This window comes from Dama dama, unplaced genomic scaffold (genome assembly GCF_033118175.1).
Source record: "Dama dama isolate Ldn47 unplaced genomic scaffold, ASM3311817v1 ptg000088l, whole genome shotgun sequence".
Lineage (NCBI taxonomy): Eukaryota > Metazoa > Chordata > Mammalia > Artiodactyla > Cervidae > Dama > Dama dama.
The window spans coordinates 6116010-6123915 of NW_026870905.1; positions in this window are offsets into that span (position 1 = coordinate 6116010).

Sequence of the window (7906 nt, forward strand, 5' to 3'; positions counted from 1 at the left end):
TTTTGAACCTCTTCATATTTTTCACACCTTTTCTGGCTCTTCATATTTTTAAACACCGCTTCATGCTCCTCGTATGTTTAGAACTTTTAATGCTCCTCATAATTTTGACACCTTTTGCAGCTCTTCATATTTTTCACACTTTTTCTGGCTCTTCATATTTTTCAACACCACTTCATGCTCCTCCTATGTTTAGAACGTATAATGCTTCTCATAATTTTGACACCTTTTGAAGCTCTTCATAATTTTCACACCTTTTCAGTCTCTTCATGTTTTGAACACCGCTTCATGATCCTCCTATTTTTCAGACCGTTTCATGCTCTGCATATATTTCACACCTTTTGAAGCTCTTCATATTTTTCACACCTTTTCTGGTTCTCATGTTTTTGAACACAGCTTCATGCTTCTGCTATTTTTCAAACCGTTTCATGCTCCTCATATATTTCACACCTTTTGAAGCTCTTCATATTTTTCACACCTTTTCAGGCTCTTCATCTTTTTCGACATCACTTCATGCTCCTCCTATTTCTCAGACCATTTCAGGCTCCTCATATTTTTGACAGCTTTTGAATCTCTTCATATTTTTCACACCTTTTCATGATCTTCATGTTTTTCAACACCGTGTCATGCTCGTCCTATTTTTCAGACGGTTTCATGCTCCTCATATTTTTCACACCTTTAAAGCTCTTCATATTTTTCACACATTTTAAGGCTCTTCATATTTTTCAACACCGTGTCATGCTCCTGCTAATTTTCAGATGGTTTCATGCTCCTCATAATTTTCACAACTTTAAAGCTCTTCATATTTTTCACACCTTTTAAGGCTCTTCATGTTTTTGAACACCACTACATGCTCCTCCTATTTTTCTGACCGTTTCATGCTCCTCATATTTTTGACACCTTTTGAAGCTCTTCATATTTTTAACACCTTTTCAGGCTCTTCATGTTTTTCAACACCATTTCATGCTCCTCATATTTTGACAACTTTTGAAACTCTTCATATTTTTCAGACCGTTTCATGCTCCTCATATTTTTGACACCTTTTGAAGCTCTTCCTATTATTCACACCTTTCCAGACTCTTCATGTTTTTGAACACCGCTTCATGCTCCTCCTATTTTTCAGACCGTTTCATGCTCCTCATATTTTTCACACCTTTTGAAGCTCTTCATATTTTTCTCACCTTTTCAGGCTCTTCTTGTTTTTGAACAGCACTTCATGCTCCTCCTATTTTTCAGAGAGTTTCATGCTCCTCATGTATTTTACACCTTTTGAAGCTCTTCATATTTTTCACACCTTTTCAAACTCTTCATGTTTTTCAACACCGCTTCATGCTCCTCCTTTTTTTCAGACCGTTTCATGCTCCTCATGTATTTCACACCTTTTGAAGCTCTTCATATTTTTCACACCTTTTCAGGCTCTTCATGTTTTTGAACACCGCTTCATGCTCCTCCTATTTTTCAGACCGTTTCATGCTCCTCATATTTTTCACACCTTTTGAAGCTCTTCATATTTTTCTCACCTTTTCAGGCTCTTCTTGTTTTTGAACAGCACTTCATGCTCCTCCTATTTTTCAGAGAGTTTCATGCTCCTCATGTATTTCACACCTTTTGAAGCTCTTCATATTTTTCACACCTTTTCAAACTCTTCATGTTTTTCAACACCGCTTCATGCTCCTCCTTTTTTTCAGACCGTTTCATGCTCCTCATGTATTTCACACCTTTTGAAGCTCTTCATATTTTTCACACCTTTTCAGGCTCTTCATGTTTTTGAACACCGCTTCATGCTCCTCCTATTTTTCAGACCGTTTCATGCTCCTCATGTATTTCACACCTTTTGAAGCTCTTCATATTTTTCACACCTTTTCAGGCTCTTCATGTTTTTCCACACCAGTTCATGCTCCTCCTATTTTTCAGACCATTCATGCTCCTCATATTTTTGAAACCTTTAGAAACTCTTCATATTTTTCACACCTTTTCCGGCTCTTCATGTTTTTCAACACCGCTTCATGCTCCTCCTATTTTTCAGATCGTTTCATGCTCCTCATATTTGACACCTTTTGAAGCTCTTCATATTTTTCACACCTTTTCAGGCTCTTCATGTTTTTGAACACTTCTTCTTGCTCCTCCTCTTTTTCAAACCCTTTCATGCTTCTCATATTTTTGACATCTTTTAAAGCTCTTCATATTTTTCACACCTTTTCAGGCTCTTCATGTTTTTCAACACCACTTCATGCACCTCCTATTTTTGAGACCGTTTCATGCTCCTCATATTTCTGACACCTTTAGAAACTCTTCATATTTTTCACACCTTTTCCGGCTCTTCAGGTTTTTTAACACCTCTTCATACTCCTCCTATTTTTCAGACCGTTTCATTCTCCTCATATTTTTGACACCTTTTCAAGCTCTTCATATATTTCACACCCTTTCAGGTTCTTCATTTTTTTCAACACCACTTCATGCTCCTCCTATTTTTCAGAGCGTTTCATGCTCCTCATCTTTTTGACAGCTTTTGAAGCTCTTCATATATTTCACACATTTTCAGGCTCTTCATGTTTTTCAACACTGCTTCATGCTCGTCCTATTTTTCAGAACGTTTCATGCTCCTCAAATTTTTGACACCTTTTCAAGCTCTTCATATTTCTCACACCTTTTCAGGCTTTTCATGTTTTTTTGAACACCGCTTCATGTTCCTCCTATTTTTCAGACCGTTTCATGCTCCTCATATTTTTGACACCTTTTGAGGCTCTTCATATATTTCACAACTTTTCAGGCTCTTCATATTTTTGAACACCGCTTCATGCTCCTCCTATTCTCAGACCGTTTCATGCTCCTCTCATTTTTGACACCTTTTGAAGATTTGCATTTCTTTACACACCTATTCAGGCTCTTCATGTTTTTGAACACTGCTTCATGCTCCTCCTATTTTTCAGACCATATCATGCTCCTCATATTTTTCACACATTTTGAAGCTCTTCATATTTTTCACACCTTTTCAGGCTCTTCATTTTTTTCAACAGTACTTGTTGCTCCTCCTATTTTTTAGACCTTTTCATGCTCATCTAATTTTTGACACTTTTGAAGCTCTTCATATTTTTTACACCTTTTGAAGCTCCTCATATTTTTCACACATTTTGAAGCTCTTCATATTTTTCTCACCTTTTCAGGCTCTTCATGATTTTCATCACCGCTTCATGCTCCTCCTATTTTTCAGACCGTTTCATGCTCATCTCATTTTTGACACCTTTTGAAGCTCTTCCTATTTTTTACAGGTTTTCAGGCTCTTCATGTTTTTCAACACTGCTTCATGCTCCTCCTATTTTTCCGACCGTTTCATGCTCATCTCATTTGGACACCTTTTGAAGCTCTTCATATTTTTCACACCTTTTGAAGCAATTCATATTTTTCACATTTATGAATCTCTTCATATTTTCCACACGTTTTCAGACAATTCATGTTTTTCAACATCGCTTCATGCTCCTCCTATTTTTCAGACCGTTTCATGCTCCTCATAATTTTGACACCTTTTGAAGCTTTAATATTTTTAACACCTTTTCAGGCTCTTCATCTTTTTCAACACCACTTCATGCTCCTCCTTTTTTGCAGACCATTTCATGCTACTCATATTTTTAACACCTTTTGAAGCTCTTCATATTTCTCACAACTTTTCAGGCTCTTCATGTTTTTCAACAACGCTTCATGCTCCTCCGATTTTTCAGACCGTTTCATGCTCCTCATATTTTTGACACCTTTTGAAGCTGTTCATGTTTTTCACACCTTTTCAGGCTCTTCATGTTTTTCAACACCGCTTCATGCTTCTCCTATTTTTCAGACCGTTTCATGCTCCTCATATTTTTGACACCTTTTGAAGCTCTTCATATTTTTCACAACTTTTCAGGCTCTTCATGTTTTTCAACACCGCTTCATGCACGTCCTATTTTTCAGACCATTTCATGCTCATCTCATTTTTGACACCTTTTGAAGTTTTTCATATTTTTCACAACTTTTCAGGCTCTTCATGTTTTTGAACACCGCTTCACGCTAATCCTATTTTTCAAACCATATCATGCTCCTCATATTTTTCACACCTTTTGAAGCTCTTCATATATTTCACACCTATTCAGGCTCTTCATGTTTCTGAACACCACTTCATGCTCCTTCTCTTTTTCAGAGAGTTTTATGCTCCTCATGTATTTCACACCTTTTGAAGCTCTTCATATTTTTCACACCTTTTCAGGCTCTTCATGTTTTTCAACACCACTTCATGCTGCTCATATTTTTCAGACCGTTTCATGCTCCTCATATTTTTGACACCTTTTGAAGCTCTTCATTTTTTTCACACCTTTTAAGGCTCTTCATGTTTTTCAACACCGCTTCATGCTGCTTATATTTTTCAGACCGTTTCATGCTCCTCATATTTTTGACACCTTTTGAAGCTCTTCATAGTTTTCACACGTTTTCAGTCTATTCATGATTTAGAACACCATTTCAGGCTCCTCCTATTTTTCAGAGTGTTTCATGCTCCTCATGTATTTCACACCTTTGAAAGCTCTTCATATTTTTCAAAGATTTTGAAGCTCTTCATATTTTTCACACCTTTTCAGGCTCTTCATGTTTTTCAACACCGTTTCATGCTCCTCCTATTTTTCAAACCGTTTCATGTTCCTCATAATTTTGACACCTTTTGAAGATCTTCATAATTTTCACACATTTTCATGCTCTTCATGTGTTTGAACACCGCTTCATGTTCCTCCTATTTTTCAGACCGTTTCATGCTCCTCATATTTTTGACACCTTTTGAAGCTCTCATATTTTTCATACCTTTTGAAGCTCTTCATGTTTTTGAACACTGCTTCATGCTCCTCGTATTTTTCAGATCGTTTCATGCTCCTCATTTTTTGGCACTTTTTGAGCTCTTCGTATTTTTCAAACCTTTTCAGGCTCTTCATGTTTTCGAACTCTGCTTCATGCTACTCCTATTTTTCAGACCGTTTATGCTCCTCATATTTTTGACACCTTTAGAAGCTCTTCATATTTTTCACACATTTTCAGGCTCTTCATGTTTTTCACCACCGCTTCATGCTACTCCTATTTTTCAGACCGTTTCATGCTCCTCATATTTTTGACACCTTTTGAAGTTCTTCATATTTTTCACACATTTTCAGGCTCTTCATGTTTTTGATCACCGTTTCATGCTCCTCATATTTTTGACACCTTTTGAAGCTCTTCATATTTTTCACACCTTTTCAGGCTCTTCGTGTTTTTGAACACCGCTTCATGATCCTCTTGTTTTTCAGACCGTTTCATGCTCTTCATATTTGTGAAACATTTTGAAGCTCTTCATATTTTTCACACCTTTTCAGGCTCTTCATGTTTTTCACCACCACTTCACGCTCCTCCTATTTTTCAGACCGTATCATGCTCATCTCATTTTTGTCACCTTTGAAGCTCTTTATTTTTTTCACACCTTTTGAAGCTCTTCATATTTTTCACACGTTTTCATGCTCTTCATATTTTTCAACACCGTTTCATGCTGCTTCAATTTTTCAGTCCGTTTCATGCTCATCTCATTTTTGACACCTTTTAAAGCTCTTCATATTTTTCACACATTTTCAGGCTCTTCATATTTTTCAACACCGCATCATGCTCCTCCGATTTTTCAGACCGTTTCATGCTCCTCATATTTTTCAGACCTTTTGAAGCCTTTCATATTTTTCACAACGTTTCAGGCTCTTCATGTTTTTGAACATCGCTTCATGCTCCTCCTATTTTTCAGACCGTTTCATGCTCATCTCATTTTTGACACCTTTTGAAGCTTTTGATATTTTTCACAACTTTTCAGGCTCTTCATGTTTTTGAACACAGCTTCATGCTCCTCCTATTTTTCAGACCGTATCATGCTCCTCATATTTTTCACACCTTTTGAAGCTCTTCATATTTTTCACACGTTTTCAGTCTATTCATGTTTTTGAACACCATTTCAGGCTCCTCCTATTTTTCAGAGAGTTTCATGCTCCTCATGTATTTCACACCTTTGAAAGCTCTTCATATTTTTCAAAGATTTTGAAGCTCTTCATATTTTTCACACCTTTTCAGGCTCTTCATGTTTTTCAACACCGTTTCATGCTCCTCCTATTTTTCAAACCGTTTCATGTTCCTCATAATTTTGACACCTTTTGAAGATCTTCATAATTTTCACACATTTTCAGGCTCTTCATGTGTTTGAACACCGCTTCATGTTCCTCCTATTTTTCAGACCGTTTCATGCTCCTCATATTTTTGACACCTTTTGAAGCTCTCATATTTTTCATACCTTTTGAAGCTCTTCATGTTTTTGAACACTGCTTCATGCTCCTCGTATTTTTCAGATCGTTTCATGCTCCTCATATTTTTGACACTTTTTGAGCTCTTCATATTTTTCACACCTTTTCAGGCTCTTCATGTTTTTGAACACCGCTTCATGATCTTCCTGATTTTCAGACCGTTTCATGCTCTTCATATTATTGAAACATTTTGAAGCTCTTCATATTTTTCACACCTTTTCAGGCTCTTTATTGTTTTCTCCACCACTTCATGCTCCTCATATTATTCAGACCGTTTCATGCTCATCTCATTTGTGTCACCTTTGAAGCTCTTCATATTTTTCACACCTTTTAAAGCTCTTCATATTTTTCACAAGTTTTCAGGCTCTTCATGTTTTTCAAAACCGTTTCATGCTGCTTCTATTTTTCAGACCGTTTCATGCTCCTCATATTTTTCACACCTTTTGAAGCTCTTCATATTTTTCACACCCTTTTAAGATCTTCATGTTTTTGAACACAGCTTCATGCTCCTCCTATTTTTCAGACCGTTTCATGCTCCTCATATTTTTGACAACTTTTGAAGCTCTTCATATTTTTCACACGTTTTCAGGCTCTTCATATTTTTGAACACAGCTTCATGCTCCTCCAATTTTTCAGACCGTTTCATGCTCCTCATATTTTTGACACCTTTTGAAGCTTTTCATATTTTTCACATCTTTTCAGGCTCTTCATGTTTTGCAACACCATTTCATGATCCTCCTATTTTTCAGACCGTTTCATGCTCATCTCATTTTTGACATCTTTTGAAGCTTTTCATATTTTTCACACATTTTCAGGCTCTTCATATTTTTGCACACCACTTCATGCTTCTCCTATTTTTCAGCCCGTTTCATGCTCCTCATGTTTTTGACATCTTTTGAAGCTCTTCATATTTTTCACACGTTTTCAGCTCTTAATGTTTTTCAACACCGCTTCATGCTCTTCCTATTTTTCAGACCGTTTCATGCTCATCTCATTTTTGACACCTTTGGAAGCTCTTCATATTTTTCACACGTTTTCAGCTCTTAATGTTTTTCAACACCGCTTCATGCTCTTCCTATTTTTCTGACGGTTTCATGCTCATCTCAAGTTTGACACCTTTTGAAGCTCTTCATATTTTTCACACATTTTCAGGCTCTTCATGTTTTTGACCATCGCTTCATGCTCCTCCTATTTTTCAGAGAGTTTCATGCTCCTCATGTATTTCACACCTTTTGAAGCTCTTCATATTTTTTACACCTTTTCAGGCTCTTCATGTTTTTCAACACCGCTTATGCTCCTCCTATTTTTCAGACCGTTTCATGCTCATCTCATTTTTGAAAACTTTTGAAGCTCTTCATATTTTTAATATTTTTGAAGCTCTTCATATTTTCACACGTTTTCAGACTCTTCATGTTTTTCAACACCGCTTCATGCTCCTCCTATTTTTCAAACGGTATCATGCTCCTCATATTTTTGAAAACTTTTGAAGCTCTTCATATTTTTCACACCTTTTCAGGCTCTTCATGTTTTTGAACACTTCTTCATGCTCTTCCTCTTTTTCAGACCGTTTCATGCTCCTCATATTTTTG